A 20,522-nucleotide genomic window follows, 5' to 3' on the forward strand; every position below is an offset into this window, starting at 1 on the left:
ACCAACCACTACCCTAACCGAATAAATTCATATGTTATAAGCCACTAAATGAGTAGGCAAATCTATGTGTTTGTAAGCATGCTTTACCACCTAAGAGTAGCCAGAGAGCACCTACTAGGGGAAGTGATGCAAATGTAAACAATATTGACCACTTGAGAGAGTAGCTAATCAAGCACCCACAGGGGAGATATTCCATCTCCAAGTCCAAATGTTGTAAGCCACCGAATGAGTAGGCAAATCTGTGAGTCCCAATCAAGCACCTAGGGGAAGTGATGCAAATGTAAACACTCCTGACCACCTGAGAGTAGCTGATCAAGCACCCAAGGGGGGAAATGTTACATGTCCAAGTACAAATGTTAATCCACCTACCATATACATTAAGGGGAGGGTGAAGTATTTTTAAACCTCTCATCTGACCACCTTGTTAGCCTAAGAAATTGGCACTAGGGGGGTGTTGAGAAATGTAATGCCATTGAGCACATGACTTGGTAGAGGAAGTGAGTATGAGTAGTCCAAATGAAGTACAAGCCTAACAAGCCACCACATGAGCAAAGGTGGAATTATCCAACATGACCCACCCATATAAAAAGGGGTCATTTCAAGAAATGAAATGACCCCCCCATATAAAAAGGTGGAATTATCCAACATGAGCTATCAAAGCCAATGTTGTACCCACCCATATAAAAGGGGTCATTTCAAGTAATGAAACATGAAGCAAGTTCTCAAGCTTCTTTATGAGTACAAGTCTCAATCTTGTAGCCTAATTGTGCTTGAGTCTAAGCATAATTAGTTTAACAATTAATCATCATGTCTATGCTTAGGCATCATCCACCTTAGATTAGCTTAATCATTACATTAATGTAAGATTAGTATTAATCACCATAGCCATGTACATGTCTAGGATTAGTGTAAGATTAGTATTAATCATTACATTAATGTAAGATTAGTATTAATCACCATAGCCATTAATGTAAGATTAGTATTAATCACCATAGCCATGTACATGTCTGGGATATCCATGTTTCTTAACATGGCATCAGAGCCTCCCCTCTCTCCATAGCCTCTTTAGATTAACCCTTGCTTATATCAATCGCTATAATCGCCATTATTAAATTTCACTAATCTCATCTTCTTATCCATTCACTCTACTGGTGGCTCAAATTTGTGAAGATTAGCATTGCTAGTTCCAAACCATTGCCAAAATCCCTTTAAGGGAAGATTCCTTAGCTCATTGCTAAGTGATTCACCACGGGAATTAAATGGAAGTGCTTTCCACTACTCGATTTTCGCATTGCAGGCTGTGCTACTATTTTCTCTCATTCTCCTTCTACACTTGAGCCAAGCCCTCGTAGAAGCTTGTTAACCATAATTTAAGGAACCCATAGTCCAAATCTGAGCTAATTTGATCCATTATAGCTGCTATGAGAAGCGAAAAACTAGTCAACTTAAATTCACCCTATATTTGCGGTTCGATTCCTAGAGCTGTCATTTTGGTTTGGGGCTTTTCTCATCATCAAGGGCAAGGAGGCCATGCAAAATCCCCCATCAAAATCCCTTTGAATTTGTTCAATTTTGGCCTCCAAATTATGTTACCCTTAATCACTTTGATTAAGGGTACTAATCACTATCATTAGTGCATCATTAATAAAAATTAGGTCAAATTAATATCAAAATTAAAAAATTAGGGTATAAATCTAATGTGGAAAGCCCTCTCTTGCATTCAAATCCATCTCATCCATTTGCATTTCTTAAATTTGAGTGACTCTTCACCTCATAGTTTGCATTTTAATCACTTGGATCAACGTGAAATCATCATTGCAAGAAAATCTAGAGCACATTTCTAATCTTGTATGAGAGTATACACTGGCAGTGAAGTAAAACACAAGCTCATTGGTAAGACCTTCTCAAATGTCAAGCATTCTACATCTCAAAGTATCATTTGGGGAGCGATTACATCCTTAGAAAATAAAAAATTGGTACACACATGTGCATAAGCATCAACAACAAAGAAAAGATGTATTAAATACTATTCTAAGCAACTAAGAACAAAAATGCATGGAGTGACCGCGTCTTAAAGCATGTCACTCACACACAAAGCATCAAAGGAAGCACCAAAGCAACAAGCAAAAGCATCAAAGGAAGCACCAAAGCAACAAGGAGTCTAAGTTTAATTAGTTTAACAGTTAATCATCATGTCTATGCTCAAGTATCATCCACCTTAGAATATATTAATTACTAGATTAATTAAGATTAATACTAATCACGATAGCCATGCACATGTCCGGGATACCCATGTTTCTTAGCACACCATGGATTCTTGAGCAATTAGCTTCAAGAGAAGATCATATATTCCAAAAGTTAGTAAATATGAGATATGGGCTTATATACTTGGGACCATTTCCACACTACAATTATTAATGTCCTTCTTACACTTGACCATGGCCTTTGGCCCATACCATTATATATACATTAGTACCCATGGTATAAATCAACCCTTCCCATTGGTTTTTCCTCGAAAATATATAAATTCAGCCCATGAAATGGAATGTAACTCGCTCAAATAACCATGTAGACCATATATAGCATATAATGGCCTTGTTGGTGTATATGGCTCCAAATCTATCCATAAGAACATAATGCCTTCCATACACCAAGAATTGCATAATATGTTCTCAAGTCATTCCTTTAAAAAATCCCCAATGTCAATGTATAGTCCTTGTGACGATGAAAGATTCATTGCATGAGAACTTAAATCTTCCACTTATGAGACCCCAAAAATTGTCATAACAATAAATTCTAGCATGCAAGTAGCTTCTATTTGGTAACAATATCATGATATGTATCCAAAACCCCTTTAAATGTTTCCAACATAAAATTAGGCTACATGAAGACTTCTCAAGAGATAACCCACGCCACTTGAGCAAGTCTTCAACCATAGTACGATTGCGAAGCACTCTTTTATATTTGCCCATTATGCTCTTTGGCAAATATTCAATCTTTCCTTATTCATCTATAGGTGGTAACTCATCAAAAATTTGCACCTCTGGTCCAACATAAGCCTTCAAATGGGACACATGAAATAGCAATAGTTGGTATGCAGCCTCACCAACTCTCCTCAAGACTTTATAAGGACTATAATAGCATTGAGCTAATTTGGTATTGGTGTTGCCCTTGAGAGAACCATATCTTGATTTAGGGATTCTTAAAAACACATTATCCCCTTCTTTGAACTCTAATGGTCTTCTATGAGCATCTTCATAGTGCTTCATCATTTCTTGTAACCTCTTGATGTTGGCCTTGCATCGTTAAAGTATTACTTGCATCCTTTCCACCTCTTCTTTTTGCATACAAGTGGTTTCTCTTCAATACCTCAAGCACTTCGTTAACATGTATGAAATGGTCATCCTCTCCTTTGATATAGATGATGACATCATTGAAGAACACAAATAAAAACTTGAAGAGGAAGGGCTGTAGTATTTTGTTCATCAAAGCTTGGAAAGTATGGAAAGTAGCGGGTGTGTTGCACAACCCAAATGGCATAACCATAAAATGAAATAGCCCTCTTTTTGTTCTAAACACTACTTTGAACTCATCACCATCCTTCATTCTAATTTGATAGTACCTCGGCCTCAAATCAATCCCTAGGGAATTAAGGTTGAGAAATTAAATGGTAGAAAGAATATCTTTAGATATTTTATGTGTGGTTAAATCACCAAATTGGTATTTACCCAAAAATAGATTAAATGGAAGAAGAGTATTTTCATTAAAACCCAATATTCTCTAATAAAACCATTTCTTAATCTACTATGGAAAAGAAAGAATGAAATTCACAAAGTTGGAATTTCCTTACGATTAGAAGTTAAGTAGTTGTTTATCTGAGAAAATCCTTGTTAGAACTAAATCGAATGATTTTGGTTAGACTACGAGAGGGACGAACAGTACTTAAACCTACTTGTCCATCTCTCGATCTGAATCAAGCAAAAACTTCATGTGACCAATTCCAACAAAGAATAGATCACCGTTGAATTAAACTAGTTTTCCTTTGACCAAAATCACCAAGAATCTAGTTGGACAATCAATCAAATGATGGGTAGATTACCCTGATGAGAGATCAAGGATTCTCATTATGAAATTGGGAATAAAGGAAAAAGGGGTTTTGTGGAGCCAATCTCAAACTGGGAATTTTACTTGCATAGAACCTCTGTTTTTCATTTAAAGGACTGTTTTATGCCAGAATGTTGGAGAAAGCATTTGGCATGTGTTTTACTAAGAGGAGGTTCGTTGCAATAGCTGGCGGGGAGTCGTTGAGGGACGTTGCTAGCGGGGGCAAAGCCTGCCGACTTGACCAGCCTCGGTACGGTTAAAATGGTGTGCTTCCGGTACGATGGGCGAGGACCGACGAAGCGGTTCCCTGAGTGAAGTGCTAGGACACCTAAGTAGGATCCCAGAGGGTTCTGACCACCAGCATGATGCACGGGCTCGCGGGGTTGCTAGGACACCCATGCGTGCATTGAGGAAGATTCGGCTGGACTAAAAAGAAAGATTTTTATGAATCAAATTTTGATATTGGATCTCGTTGGTTGGCCAGCTGGTCTTCAACGGAGAGTCCAGATGACATATTTTATAACACAATGGACTTAGAATTTTGGAGGATGATGATTAGTAATATTATGATTTCTATTGAAGGATTGTTTTAAAGACAACCGAATCTGTTATAAATGGCAATTTCATATTGGGTGTGTATGTGGAATGCCTACCTTAATTTTTACATGAAACGCCAGCTAGGGGGTCTGGGAACTCTTTTCCCCAGTACCCTAGTAAAACATAACCAAATCTTTATAAAGGAATCCTACCAATACAGTGGTCTGGTGGTTGGCTAACCCATGGGCCGGTTGGGATTAGGCTGGATCGGAGGATTCGTGCGATACCATTAAGATAGGAATTGTTGCGTTAGTTAGATTAAGTCCTGAGAAGATCCTTGTTCTGTGGAAGGGAATCAGCGGGCTGTGCCTCGTTAAAGGAGGAAAAAAGCGGTGATTCTATGGACCACGTGCAAGTCTGTTCTTTGATCTGACCATGTGACTTCCAGGTTTGGTCGGATCAGTTTGAATAGTTAAGACTTGACCTGTTAGATTAATTCTCCCGTTCAAAGATTTTCCCTGGAGAAATCGCCCGTGCCTTCTGGGTGAGGGAAGTTTTTTCGGGTTTGGTTTCGGAGGAACCACCGGACTAGTCTCTTGTCCGGACATTTGTAGGCGAGGCCCCGAGTGTGGATCCCTGCCTCGCGCGAGAGGCTGACGCTGCTTCTGCCACCAGCGCCCTCGAAGGGGGAACGGCGGAGGGGGCGAGGGTCTCACAGCTGGTATCAGAGCTTTGTTGAAAGCTAATAAGGAGAAATGAATTCTTATCAGAAAATTGTAATAAAAACTCAGAAAGAGTATTTACATGTTGTATTTTCATTCCTTAAGCTTCATTAATGAAGATTTTTAATCAAAGAATTTGATTTTATAGATGGAAGTTCCACACTTATCTGGTGTTCCCGACCTCACCCAGTCACAAGACATGACTGTGTTCACCTTCAAGAGCATCTCATCTCTTCCGCTACAACTCGAACGAGCCGAGCTAGACTCCTATGCCATTTTGAGGATCTATATTTCCTTGACCCAGCGGAGAGACGACAGCACAAGTGGTTTGCAGGTTAGTATGTCCATGCCTCTTGCGACCAGCGTGTGATGCTGAGGCAGAATCTCTCATTGACCATGATTCTGATGAAGCTGAAAGTGATACATGGTGTTATTTTATCACTCAACGCCTCGAAATTTCAGACTTTCCTGCCAAATCTACAGACTCCTTAGTCACTTTATTCCTAAGGAGAAGATAGTAGCTCCCTTGGCAGTAAGGGAACATTTGTATCAGGGCATGTCTATAGCCCAGTATCGTCGTCTTATGCATCTCCCGAGACGAGGAGATTTTGACTTTTGGAGCCGAGCTGCTCTATGTACATATTCCAACCTTTATATAAATAAAGAAATGTTTTGTGAAAAAATTCCCTATTGTATAAGTGATTGTTGATTGACGACGAATTGATAAAGAAAAATCTGTTACCGGACATATGTCCTAGATCTCCAATAAGATCATTTATCTTGTTTAAGAAATTATTTTTCGAACCTCTTAAGTCTTAGGATCTCGTGGATGATTTCAAAATAAAAATTTAATAATATATCATTTTTGGCAGAATCATGAGGCGAGGGAACCGTGGTCGTCAGCCAGACCCTCTCACTGATGAAGAAGAGCTTACCCTGACGTTCGCAAGGCTCTTCACAGAACTCAGCCAGGACCCTTCAAAGGAGAAGGAGAAGGGCCTGGGCGAGGCTATGGAGAAATGGGTGAAAGCTATGGAAGAGTATTTTGATGTCACAGGCTACAATGAGCAGAGCAAAATGGCTCTTGCCAGGCTGAAAATTGTGGAAACAGCCAGGGTGGCATGGAGGAACCATTGTAACACCAACCATCTGAACACGAATACCCAGTCCTGGAATGATCTTAAAGCCTATTTAAGGAAGAGGTTTTGTCCCCTCGGGTTCTTAGAAACCAAAATGAATGAATTTTTAGAGCTAAATCAGGGGAGAAAAACCATCGAAGAATATCACCAGGCATTTGCTCTTCTACTCAAGTATTCACCACCCTTAGATGAAGAGCAACTTATGGCCAGGTTCATTCGGGGAATGAACGAACCCTTAGACACACTGGTCAAGAATGCCAAGCCAGTGTCCATGGCTAAAGCTATCAGAATGGTGGACTTCGCCAAAGCTTTCATTGTAAAAGTCTCACCAAAGCCAGCTCCCTCATCCTTCAAGCGATTCCAGACATCGGGAAGTTCTTCCAACCTTCCACCTCCAAAGAGACACCAAGGTTCCAACCAAAATCTGGAGACGGGAAGCTTCAGGAATGAAGGAAGACCTTTCCCTCGAAGTACATTCTCAGGAACTCTGACTCTCTCAAGAATGCAAAGGGAAGAGCTTCGAAGTGAGAACAGGTGCTTCGGATGTCAGGGGTTTGGGCACCAGCTCAAGGATTGCCCATCTCCTTCTGTGGGCCAAGGAAGCGAGGGTCCTAGAATTCATGTTCCTTTATGCATCTCCTTATCAGATCATCATTTTCAAGCTTATATTGTCTTCTCTTTCCATGGTAGTGTAATTCATCTTTGTGTAATAATCTCCTCGTCATTGAGTTGCTTGCTTGCAAACCAAAAATGGAACTCCAATTTGATTATAAAGCTCAAAGCATCCATGTATGCGCGTAAAGATTAGGTTCCATTACCAAAGGATCATTGGTTTAGCAAATGCGACCTAAAGGAGCTCCCTCAACCGTATCCCTCATCCCTATGTGCTATGCAAAATCCCCCCTTGTGCTCTATTGTGTCTAGTCCCCTTCCCTTGCCTTGTCACATTGCCTCCATTATCCGCCCCCTTCATGCTCTATATTTCCCTCCTCTGCCTTCATTGCTTCCTCCTTCTTCCTACTAGCCAATTAGCTCCCCTCCTTCATTGCTTCCTCCTTCTTCCTACCAGCCAATTAGCTCCCCTCCCCTTGTCCTCTTCTGCCCACTTCCTCCTTCTTCCTACCAGCCAATTAGCTCCCCTCCCCTTGTCCTCTTCTGCCCACTTCCTCCCTCCCATCTATCCACTTTCAACACCTCACCCTCTTCTCCACTTTTGTGCCCTTTCATTCTCCTTGCACCGTCCTCCTATCCATCATCACCACTACCATGCTTGCTTATCTTCACCCCTCTCTTGCTTCTGCCTTCCTCTCCTCCTCCTCCTCAATCTTTCGTTTGTTTGCCTCTTGGTTTTGCCTCCTTTTTCTCCTCCTCCTCAGCCTTTCCTCATTTTTTCCCCCACATCCCACCTTTGGTCCTTACCCCCCCCAGGAGGACTCCATGGAAGAGCCGCTTCAATAACCCTAACCAAGGCCACCCCCCTTGCACCTTTTTCTGAAGTGTACCTTCAACTCCTCTCACACTGATGGTCACCTCCCTAGAGACCTCCTTTTTGATTTAAAATATTTTGGGTGGCCACCTAGTGCACAAATAACGCAAGGATATTTTTCATGATGGCCATATATCAACAAGCCTAGAAAGATTACTAATATTCATCATCTTGGGCATGAATACTAGGTGGAGTTTAATTCACTTGCAACATTGGATTAAGTCATACAATTGAGCCTTATCACACTTGTGAGAACGGCACACATGTCTTTAGCATGGCTTCCACTCAGCATTCAACCTCTTGGTAGCTGTTTTGAGCTTCCCAGTTATAATTTACTTTCTTAGTCTCAAGAAAGATTACCTTTTCCTAGTCCAATGATTGGTAGAGTTATTAGGAGAGTGATGGAATTGCTTTTGTTCTAGCTTAAACAATGGGGATTCCTTACTCTTTGTATCTACATCGTCTCTTTAGAATCTTTTCTATTAGTATACACTCAATGCCTACCTCTGAGCATGTATCTCACATCCATGTTGATGCACATTTGTAAAGGCCCCCATTATGAGGAGAAGCCATTGGTGTACATGTCTTTAGTGGGATTCTCGGCTTAGACGTTGATGGGGTCGTTATTATGACCATTGATGGTTAGGATATGATCATAGGTTCAAGAATTCTCTTGGTCCTAGGGTTCATTATTAGTGGGGCAATAGTTAGTCAGTTGGCTACATTGAGGGTGATGATCGTGTCTGTGTTGTGTAATCACCGGCATTGTATACGCACCTACCACACCACCTACAATATTATATATATACATAGTTATTATAAGCTAAGGTATCCAATGCTTGTGAGTATCCACACCCTCTACACTTAGTACATCCTACATCGAGAGTCTATCTAAATTGTCATCTAAGCTTTACTTGAGAGCACACAGGTGGACAACACCATCACATTGTACCTATCTTAGAATTTCAAAATTTCTCCATTCTCTATTTACTGTATTGTCTGTTGTATTTTGTTTTACTATTTATTTTTTCACTGTGCTATACTCTTATATAGTATCAGAGTGTAGATGCTTTTAGCAAAAATCATGCAAAAAGTATAGTCTTTCTTTATATAGAATACTAGGAGTGATGGCTTCTACCTTAGCTACTATTGTTGTACTAGTCCTACACATTCATCCACCAACCTTCACAGAAGGTAAGCTTGATGGTACGAACTAAACTCTTTGGAAATTCAAAATCAATGCTATTCTAGACGCTTCTAAAAACTATTCTGGGAACAACGGCGGATACAAAACTAGTGGGAACCCCTGACCCCAATAACAATGCGAACATACTTTCACTAAATGCTACACTTCTTTATGCATGGAGGAGGTGCAATGCTAGCACACTTTAAGTCATCGTCACTAGTGTAAGTGGTTCTATTCTAACTCTAATTCAACACATAATTAAGGCATCATAGTCCTAGACCATGATGAGGAATCCAGTATGAGACTCGAAATTAGACTAGGATTTAGAACCTAGAGCATCAGCTTCTTGCTGAAGCTGCTAAAGCATTTATAAAAATTATGCGAGATCAAATACTATGGAGATTACAAAGACCAATGTGAGAAACTAGCCGAGAGGTGCATCCAAATGGAAAAGTATGCTAGCTTGGTTACAGCACTAAGCTCTTAGGTTACAACACTACCTCTATTATTTGAAAAGTATGCTAGCTTGGTTACAGCACTAAGCTATTATGTTACAACACTACCTCTATTATTTGAAGAATTTAGTGCTATGCTGCTTGAGGAGGAAATGCAGTTGAAGACCTTCACGGTGATGCTGCATTTTTAGCCAATGCTAAATGCAAAGGTATGGCAAGAAGAAGAAGTTTCAAGGGAGCCATTACTCTCTTTAGTGTCTCATTTTAGAACATTTGGTTGTGAATGTTATGTGCATATACCAGATACATCCACGAAGAAGCTTGATGCCCAAAGTAAGAAGTGTATATTTCTTGGATACAATTAAGAGTCAAAGGCAAATTGACTCTATGATCGAGAGGTGAAGAAGATAATAACCAAATCCAACATGCGGTGTTTATAGAGCAACCACACTCAGTGGAGGAGATAGGTCCATCCACTCTATCATCATCGGAAGAAATAATACACCAAGATCCCAACCCACCAACTAAATTTCCTCTGCTTAAGGAGGAGGAGTTTTCAGAGGATGAAGACTCTCACACACCACACCAACCTACTACTACACAACAAGGAAAGCCACTTCTAAAGTGGACACAACATATATTTATGATGAGCGCACCCCAATACTTGAGATGCTAGAATCTTCAATGACGAATCGATCATGCATATCAAGAAGAATAGAGGAGAAAAGAAGAGAATTTGATCTCATTGTCAACATGGAATTGATGGGGCTGAGATAATGGGAAAAGTGAAGGAGAAAAGAAGAGAATTTGATCTCATTGTCAACATGGAATTGATGGGGCTGAGATAATGGGAAAAGTGAAGGAGAAAAGAAGAGAATTTGATCTCATTGTCAACATGGAATTGATGGGGCTGAGATAATGGGAAAAGTGAAGGAGCTAGTCACCTTGGATAAAGCCTTAGTACATCCACAGTGGAAACCCATGATGCAATTTGAGTATGATAACATCATTAAAAACAACACCTAGGAGTTAGTCTATTGAACCACCAAATAGAAAGGTAATTAGTACCCAAACGGGTTTGGAAAGGGTTTTAAGTTTACTAAAACCTTTGCTCCCATACCTCACATGACAACTATCAAGGCGGGTGGTACTTGCCTTGGCTGCTCATAAATAGTTGGCCAGTTTTTCACATGGATGTCGAATCATCATTTCTAAACGGGCATCTCAAGGAGGAGATATATGTAGCTCAGCACCAATTTTTGAGATGCTTGATAGAAAACAAAACTTGTGGGCTAAAGAAGGCATTGTATGGACTGAAACATGTCCCAAGGGCATGGTATCATAAGATAGACCAATTTTTCAAAAATTTGTGGGCTAAAGAAGGCATTGTATGGACTGAAACATGTCCCAAGGGCATGGTATCATAAGATAGACCAATTTTTCAAAAATATTGGGTTTGCTAGTTCTTTTAATGCTAACATGGAAATATTGCTTTAGTTGTCATGTATGTAGATGACTTAAACATCACCGATGACAATGAAGAAATGGTATAGCAGACAATGGATGGGTGGTACTTGCCTTGGCTGCTCATAAATAGTTGGCCAATTTTTCACATGGATGTTAAATCATCATTTCTAAACGGGCATCTCAAGGAGGAGATATATGTAGCTCAGCACCAATTTTTGAGATGCTCGATAGAAAACAAAGTTTGTGGGCTAAAGAAGGCATTGTATGGACTGAAACATGTCCCAAGGGCATGGTATCATAAGATAGACTAATTTTTCAAAAATATTGGGTTTGCTAGAAGTGCTTTTAATGCTAACATGGAAATATTGCTTTAGTTGTCATGTATGTAGATGACTTAAACATCACCGATGACAATGAAGAAATGGTATAGCAGACAATGGATGTGCTAAGCCGTGAGTTTGAGATGACAGACTTGGGTCTTATGCATTTCTATTTTTGGAGATTGAGGTCTAGTAGGAGTCATGCAAGATCTTTGCATTTTCAGACGATGAACCTCCCCCAATATTTATATCCTCACGAGATGAGGAGAGCAATTAGTTTTTGAAAATCAAGAAAGGACTCTCAAACCCCAAATGGAGGTGTGAAACTAGCTATATTTTTTGCCAAGACTATTCAAGGTCATAGACACCATATCATCATCATATATTATTAGTGATCCAATAGAAGCAAGGGAATCTACTACAAGCCCTTTAACCTTCCTAAGTAATCATTTATACTTAGCTTTATGTTGGTCACATTATGTAGCTCCTACTTTAGCTACATCTTTTAAGCTTGGGTGTTTGTACCATACATCTTCGTACGAAGGTGTCCTAAGCCTCCTTAGGCATTTGTGCACAGTGGATAGGTTTAGTAAGTAAGCTTATTTCATTGTTGCATGTCATAAAACATTGAATGCTTCACATGCTGCACAATTGTTTATCAAAACTCTCTTCACAAATCATGGATTTAAAAGTCATTATTTCATATCGTGATTCTCAATTTTGCAATCATTTTTGGATGCCACTGTTTTCAAACTTAGGCACAAAGATTGATTTTAGTTATGCATATCATCCAAAAATTAATGGACAAACTAAAGCCACAAACAACACTATTTTAGATCTTTTGAAGTCTTACACTATCTCATCTCCTGCAAATTGGGATCAGTATTTGCATCTTTTGCAATTTGCATATAATAACACACCTCATACAACCACTGGCAAAGCTCCTTTTGAGATTGTCTATGGTAAGAAAATTCCAACTCCAGTTACTAGACTTTCTCATAAAGTTCCAACGGTCGATGATTTTATGTGACTCATAACCGAATTTTGGCTGAAGCTCGTGAGTCTATTCTTAAGGCTCAACAAGCTTACACTAAATAGGCTAATAAGCATAGAAGACCAAATACTTTTGAAGAAAATGATTTAGTTTGGCTTCACATAGAAAAGTGCAGACTAAAGTCTGTTTAGAAACATCCAGCCATTAAATTATCTCCACGATTTTATGGGCCTTTTTAAACAATTGCTAAGATCAATGACAATGCTTACCGCTTGTCCCTTCTTGACCATTGGAATAGTCATAATTCCTTTCATATTAGTCTACTTAGACCTTTTAAAGGTACACCAACTTCTACCCCCATTTATGATGACCCACCTCTACTAGAGTCTGATACATAAATTTTAGTTCCAAAAGCAATTCCTGATCGTGAGCAAACTACAACTCGCAATGGTAATGTTTATGTCAGATATTTGGTTAAGTACAAGAATCATCCTATAGAAGAATCTCAGTGGATTCTAGACCATGCCCTTGCTACACACTCTACCTTGATCGACTCCTTTCATAGACAGTTGCACTAAATTTTACACTTGGTATTGAGACTGGTGTAATCGTGTGAACGTCACCAATTTGAGGTATTACACAATTGTCAGTTTATTTTGGTATTTGGCATTGGTATGTGTGAAGGTCATTGATTTGAGGTATCACAAATGGTTATTTTTCCGTGCAAAGGTCACCGAATTGAGGTATTGCACGAGGTTTTGATATTGTGGATTTCTGTGATGGATATTTTAAACTTCATATTTACTTTTGTGTAAAGGTCACTGAATTGAGGTATTGCACGTAGTTGTTTAAATATGCAAAGGTACCTACTTTGAGGTATTGCATGTTTAGCAACTGAGGACAATTGCTTTTCACCAGAGAGGAATGTTGGAATTATTCGCATTATTTGAAATTTATGGATATTTATTTTATGTGCAAGCGAGACTAATCACCTCTAACTTGTCGCATATTTTGAGCTTATATTGTGAATGTGAGTGCAGATCAGTGGGCAAGATTAGTGTGCGGGATGTGCATGGATCCATTTGGAAATCTATTGACGCATGGCGCATGGCGATTATTTATTCGACAGTGATAGTGATATTTTATGTGCACATTAGTGTGCAACATTTTGACATACATTAGTTCTATTTCATGATTGAACCTTAGAGTGTTCACATTTTTGTATTTAGGCTTATGCAAGCCCAATGTGGAGATCCATATTTTTGGCTACATGTATTTTTGGCTCTTGCTTTTTGTACAAGGAAATATATTTAAATACAGCATGAAGAGGAGATAAGCCACTCTCATGGTGGGGAAGATTTAACCCATTCTTCTGTCGCGTGCATAGATTTATTCTATTTTGAGCTTGAGCATTTCTTTCAAGTTGATTTTTAATAGAGGGCCAACCGTGAGCTTCCAATACCTGCCTCCAAAGAAACTAGGGTCATGTAGACAATCATGGAAACCAAAGAAACACTTGGGGGGGTTTACTCATCATAAATATGTAAGCGTAGCATGTGGGTTCAACAGAAGGGGTTTTTTAAATCCCTTTTTTACACATTTTTTACATACAAAAGGGTATCATTTAAAGGGGGTATTTACAGATTGAATAGAAAAAAGGTGTGTTTTATTCATACAAATTTACAGATAAGGGGTTTTGAATTAGGCCTTGAACACACATGATATAGAGAGTTCACATATAGTAAACCCCCGGAGAAGAAACGTATCTAAGAGTTGGCATCATGTAAGCACTCATGTGAACCAATGATGTCATCATAGCATAGCTCGAATCATCTTAGGAATGATCCATTGCTTCAATATGTGTATAGGCGATCCAAAATATGCAACATGCCCTCATGTGTGAAACCCTCCGCATATGTGTGGTCGTCGAAATTAAAAGCATGATCAACAGGATCACCATAAGAATCATCATCACTGAATATTGATAGTGTATCCACACATGAGATGAAAGTGGCATCATCCATCAAATCACTTACCATGTCATCCTCACAATCTCTAAAGTGGCATCATCCATCAAATCACTTACCATGTCATCCTCACAATCTCTAAAGTGGCATCATCCATCAAATCACTTACCATGTCATCCTCACAATCTCTAAAGTCATCATCATGAACATGGTCTATGTCCATCAATGGTATTCATGTATAACCTATATCCCAAGATAGGTTAACCTCTCTAATCATTCTATCTAAGAAAATGTCTAAATCAAATACAAAGCTCTCTAGATCCATATGCACAATCCTACCTCTCCTACGATGTCTCACTGTTATATGCACATTATGTGTGCATATACTAGGAGGCTAACCTACATTAGGCTTGTGAGCATGGGAGCATGGGAACAAGCTCTAGTGGAGCATGGGTTAGGACTAACCTTAAGGGTTAAGGTTAGGGTCAGGCATCCAAGGGTCACATATGGGAAATGGAGAGTCAAGAGTCACTTGAGGGCCCTCCTATATAATAGGGACATGGGGCACACTCAAGGGAGGCTTGGAGGCTTGTGAGACCAAGGCTATGTTATGCTCTCTTGTATAGAGGATCATATCTACTCACCTACCATTTCACACTATAGCTACATGCTATTGGATTGGAGTTATACCTCTTGATGGTATGGGACATCAAGGTTATCCCTCACATATATTATGGGATAATTTGGGCTCAAGATTGTTGCTTTGCTTACATCACTTAGCATGTTGACCTCAACATTCAAAGACAATCTCATTTTCTAAATTCACTAGAAGTTAAAGTGTGGGCATTCTCTAGATAAAATTCTTTTATCTATAGCCTACATGTATTAATGAGTGTAATCTTGTCGACATTTTCACTTGTTGAAATCTCTTTCTTTAGAGTTCAACGAGTTTATCTTGTTGTGTTCGGATTAAGGAAATTTGGAATTTTCCTTTGTTGGTATTTCTTTCTCTAGTTCCGTACTTTAGGTGATTTGTACAGTCAACCTGATGGTTTACGGATGGACATATGTGACTCATCGAGACGCCGATAACTCTCTATGTTGATATGGGTAGCTCGGGACATCGATTATTCCATGTGCAGATGTGGGTATGTCGGGGCGCCGATGAATCCCTGGTTCTTGCTGTTATAATGCCATGTTTTCCTACTTTATTCCAAATGGTTACAAACGAGGAAATTACTTTGATTATGAATTCCTCTTATCATCCACAGTCTGATGGGAAAACAGAGCGTATGAATCAGATTGTAGAGGATATGCTTCGTGCATATGTCTCTGGAAAAGCATTAAATTGGGAAAAATATCTTCCAATGATGGAATTTGCCTATAATAGTTTTAAACATATGGCTACTGGTTTTAGTCCATTCATGCTTATGTATGGGTATCAGCCCAAGGCACCTATTGATGTCGGTCTTAAGGACATCGAGCTTGATGCATTGAGGGACTTCTTGCGTGATATGCAAGAAATGCTGACCAAAGCTCGAGATTCTATCAGGAGTGCTTTGGATAGAGCATGGTTCTATGCTGATAGAGGACGTGTTGAAATTTGAGCATAATGATGAGCTATGGTGGATCAAACACTAGAATCAACATCATTAACAAAGTGATTAGCAAATAATTAAGATATAATTAGTGAATAATTAGCAAATAGATTAATGTAGGCCTGGATACTCAAAAACCAACAAATTCTCATTAGGGCTATGCCTCAATTTATAGATCAAGCATCAAATCCCATTGATTTCTCCATGATTCACTCCCAGAATATCTCCACCTCTTGCCTGATTCTCTCCACCTCTTCTCTTTTCCCTGAATATCTCCCAGAATAACTCCACACTCCTAAATTCTCTCATGCTACTCTTTATTCTCTCCCAATAGATTCTTCTCACCTTTTCACAGGTTCTTTCACAATTACATCTTCTCTTTTACAGCCTCTAACCAAGGGCTTGTTCCCGCACACACCCTATTCACTTGATTGGGGCAGGTTACATTGGGTTGTGGGGTCTCTCTCTCTCTCTCTCTCTCTCTCTCTCTCTCTCTCTCTCTCTCTCTCTCTCTCTCTCTCTCTCAGAAAAGATGATCCGACTCCACTTCCTTTGGAGCCTCCATGAAGTTTGCCAATGTCGTTCCTTCTTCACTGGGTTTGCTGTAGCAGTCTCTCGCCATGTGTCCTGGCTTTCCACATTTGTGGCAAGTGAAGTTCCTCCCTCCTACTCTGCCTCTTCCTCGTCCTCACCCTCGAGAGAATCCTCCTTGGGTGAAGAATGGTTTTTCCTCTCTTGCTGTTGAGTCGAGCCCTTTCTTCTCTTTGCCTCTGCTCTCTTGCTCTAGTAGAGCTGCTTCTATCTCGTGTAGCTTCAATTCAGGTACATTCTTTAGTGTTGCTACAATGTTTTCATAATCACCTTTGTCCACACTCTTCAGAAGTACAGCTAATGCTTCATCATCTTCTACCTTTTTGCCAATAGCTGCTAGCTGTTGCTTAATGCTTTTATATTTGTTCAAGTGTGTGATTAAAGGTTCACTTTCCTTCATGTCCAATTTGTAGAATTGCATTAACAGATTTATCTTTGCATTTTTTGCTTGTGTACCAAATAATTTATTGAGTTCATCCCATGCATCTTTTGCCCATTGTATCCCTGTGATGTGATGAATGATTTCATCATTTAAACTGAGTGCAATAAGTCCCAATGCTTTTTCATTCCTACTCTTCCACTCATTTTCCCCTCTCTCTGGGCATTCATCTCTCCCTTCAACTAATCCCCACAGATTTTTCCTCATCAGCAAATACATGGTTTTTGTCTGCCATGTATAAAACTGCTCCCCATTAAATTTGGCTATTTCCTGTGCTGAACTCATGGTGATGTGAAGGGGGTCTTACCTCTTGATCCAATTTCAAGATTCAAGGGCAGTGTCTACCCTTTTACAACTCAATCTGGTGTTTAATAGATGATTACAACAAATTTATCAGCATAAAATCACCAAAAATTACACTAAATCAAGGGTAACCAATTTGTACGGGATGGTTGGAGTATCAAACCAACTCCGATTTGCAATCTGAAGCTATAGGGATCTGTATCAGATACCTAATGGTTAATTTGAGCCCTCAATTGCACCAAAATATAGTGATTAGCACTGATTAGCAAATTAATGCTCTATTTTGTGTGCAGAAAACAGAGTATGCGGGGAGTCCAGATCTGGTGCCTTACACTTCAAATGAGCTCAAATGCTTTCAAAGGCATCAATAGTAATGAGTCTAGTAGAGGATTAAGCCAAGAAACATAAGATTTGACCAAATATTGAAAGCTTAATCTCTATTTTACCAAAGTCACCTGCAGATTTTATTGAGAGCTTGGATCTCAATGTAGACTTGATAAAATTGAATTCTGTCTTCACCAGCTTGTAGAGCATGCTTGAATACACCTTGGGATAAGAGGAATTAGAGAGATTTGACTTGAGCAAGAAGAAATCTCCAATCTGCTTCAGAAAAACGGCGCCTGATAAAATGATGATTTCGGCTTCCTTCGCTAGCGGTTTGCTGCGCCGTCTTGATAGGCTTGAAGCCAAGTGAGTTGGCTAGCTTGTGTTAGAAGGGCTTGCCCTAATTGTGAGTGTGCAAGGTGAATGGAGTCCTCCACTGGCTGGGGGTGAAGGGGTGAACTGAAAAATAACTAAATTTTTTATTATTTACTAATTATCTACTAATCCTAATTAATTAACTAATGGGCTCATAAACCTGATGGATTCTAGGCATGGCTCTGATACCATGTTGAAATTTGAGCATAATGATGAGCTATGGTGGATCAAACACTAGAATCAACATCATTAACAAAGTGATTAGTAAATAATTAAGACGTAATTAGTGAATAATTAGCAAATAGATTAATGTAGGCATGGATACTCAAAAACCAGCAAATTCTCATTAGGGCTATGCCTCAATTTATAGAGTTTACATCAAGCATCAAATCCCATTGATTTCTCCATGATTCACTCCCAGAATATCTCCACCTCTTGCCTGATTCTCTCCACCTGTTCTCTTTTCCCTGAATATCTCCCAAAATAACTCCACACTCCTAAATTCTCTCATGCTACCCTTTATTCTCTCCCAGTAGATTCTTCTCACCTTTTCACAGGTTCTTTCACAATTACATCTTCTCTTTTACAGCCTCTAACCAAGGGCTTGTTCTCGCACACACCCTATTCACTTGTATATTTCAACAAGACGCTCAACTTGGTCTTTTGAACCAGGAGCGTTGGTTTATTTAAAAGTTTCTTAAGATTTTCAAACTTTGTCAAAAGGAAAATGCTCGAATTTATCTCCTAGATATTGTGGTCAAAAGGAAAATGCTCGAATTTATCTCCTAGATATTGTGGTCAATTTTGAGTTATACATCGGATTGGCATGGTTGCGTATGGACTATATACTACCTCCACATGTTAGAGTTCATCGAGTCTTTTATATCAATATATTGAAAGGAAAATTGGGAGGTGAGGATTACATAGTTACTCCTCAAGAACTCGTTGAAGTCAAAGATTTATCCTATGTTCCACATGAACCTAATAAGGTACTTGAATTCAGGGAAAGGAAACTTTCTAGTTGACTAATCCCTTAGGTGGAAAGATAGGGAAATAGAGGTTTCGACTTGGGAGTCGGTTGATATTGTTCAGTGCAATTCTCCTTTTTTTCATTGCAAGAGTGCAATGTTTTGAGAGAGGGGAAGTATGTTATATGCACATTATGTGTGCATATACTAGGAGGCTAACCTACATTAGGCTTGTGAGCATGGGAGTATAGGAACAAGCTCTAGTGGAGCATGGATTAGGACTAACCTTAAGGGTTAAGGTTAGGGTCAGGCATCCAAGGGTCACACATGGGAAATGGAGAGTCAAGAGTCACTTGAGGGCCCTCCTATATAATAGGGGCATGGGGCACACTCAAGGGAGGCTTGGATGCTTGTGAGGCCAAGGCTATGTCATGCTCGGGGGTGGTCGGGTGGATGAGTTTATGCTTGATTTATGTATGTCTATGCATAACAATTATCTAGAGAGATCTTAGGGTTTTAACACTCACCCCAATGAAATCATCACTACTCTCATGCATTATCCTTGACTACTCAAGTATATGAACTCTATCCACATGAAAACTGTCAGGAATGCTATGAATACTAGGAGTAGTGCTTGTATCAGCGATATCTTTCACTACTCTCATGCATTATCCTTGACTACTCAAGTATATGAACTCTATCCACATGAAAGCTGTCAGGAATGCTATGAATACTAGGAGTAGTGCTCGTATCAGCGATATCTCCACAAATAAAAATCCTAGAAGAATAGCCTAATGCATCTAACACTAGGAACTCAGGTCTATGCTCGTAGGTGTCTCTATGCTCGTAGGTGTCTCTATCACTCGTAGGTGCCTACATGGGGGACCTTTTTGGCTTTACCCAACCATTGTGTTTCATTAACCACTATTGAACTTCTTGCTAAGTATGGACAATAAAAATTATAGCACCTTAGATGTCGTGCACACCTACTTAACCTCTCAATACCAGGAAAGCAATCACAACTGCATGTTACATAGTCTGTCCAAACATGGCCATCATTTATATATGCTCCAACCCCACCATTGTGGAGTCACCCTCGCATGGTGGGAGTTCAAAGGCAATGTAACCATAGTATGAGACAGGGATTTCCTGCATAACATCATGTATGTTTTGCACGTTTTATACGGTGCATGCAAATTATTGTTAAGAGGGAATACTTTAATCATAAAACACTTGTGAACTGTTGTTTTTCTTCAGTCTACTGACTTTTTGTCCTCCATATATCGATAATGATAGGAGAGATCACTGGTGAAGCCTCAACTTTGACCTTGTAAAACGGTTGCATGTCAGCATATAAAATAAACCCCTCTTCCAAGGTGTTGAGGGTTCGAACCTCCATTTTAACTCCCTCACTACCAAGTGCTAATGGATCAAGGGAAAACCTCTTATTTTGAAGATCAAAATGCTATTGTAAGTCTGAAATCAACACCTCACAAAACCTTTAATCTTGGCGAAGTAAAAGTTTGGCTCCACTTGTTGGTCTATAG

The sequence above is a fragment of the Cibotium barometz genome, chromosome 50 (genome assembly GCF_041138505.1).
Source record: "Cibotium barometz isolate CiBa-2024 chromosome 50, ASM4113850v1, whole genome shotgun sequence".
NCBI classification, from domain to species: domain Eukaryota; kingdom Viridiplantae; phylum Streptophyta; class Polypodiopsida; order Cyatheales; family Cibotiaceae; genus Cibotium; species Cibotium barometz.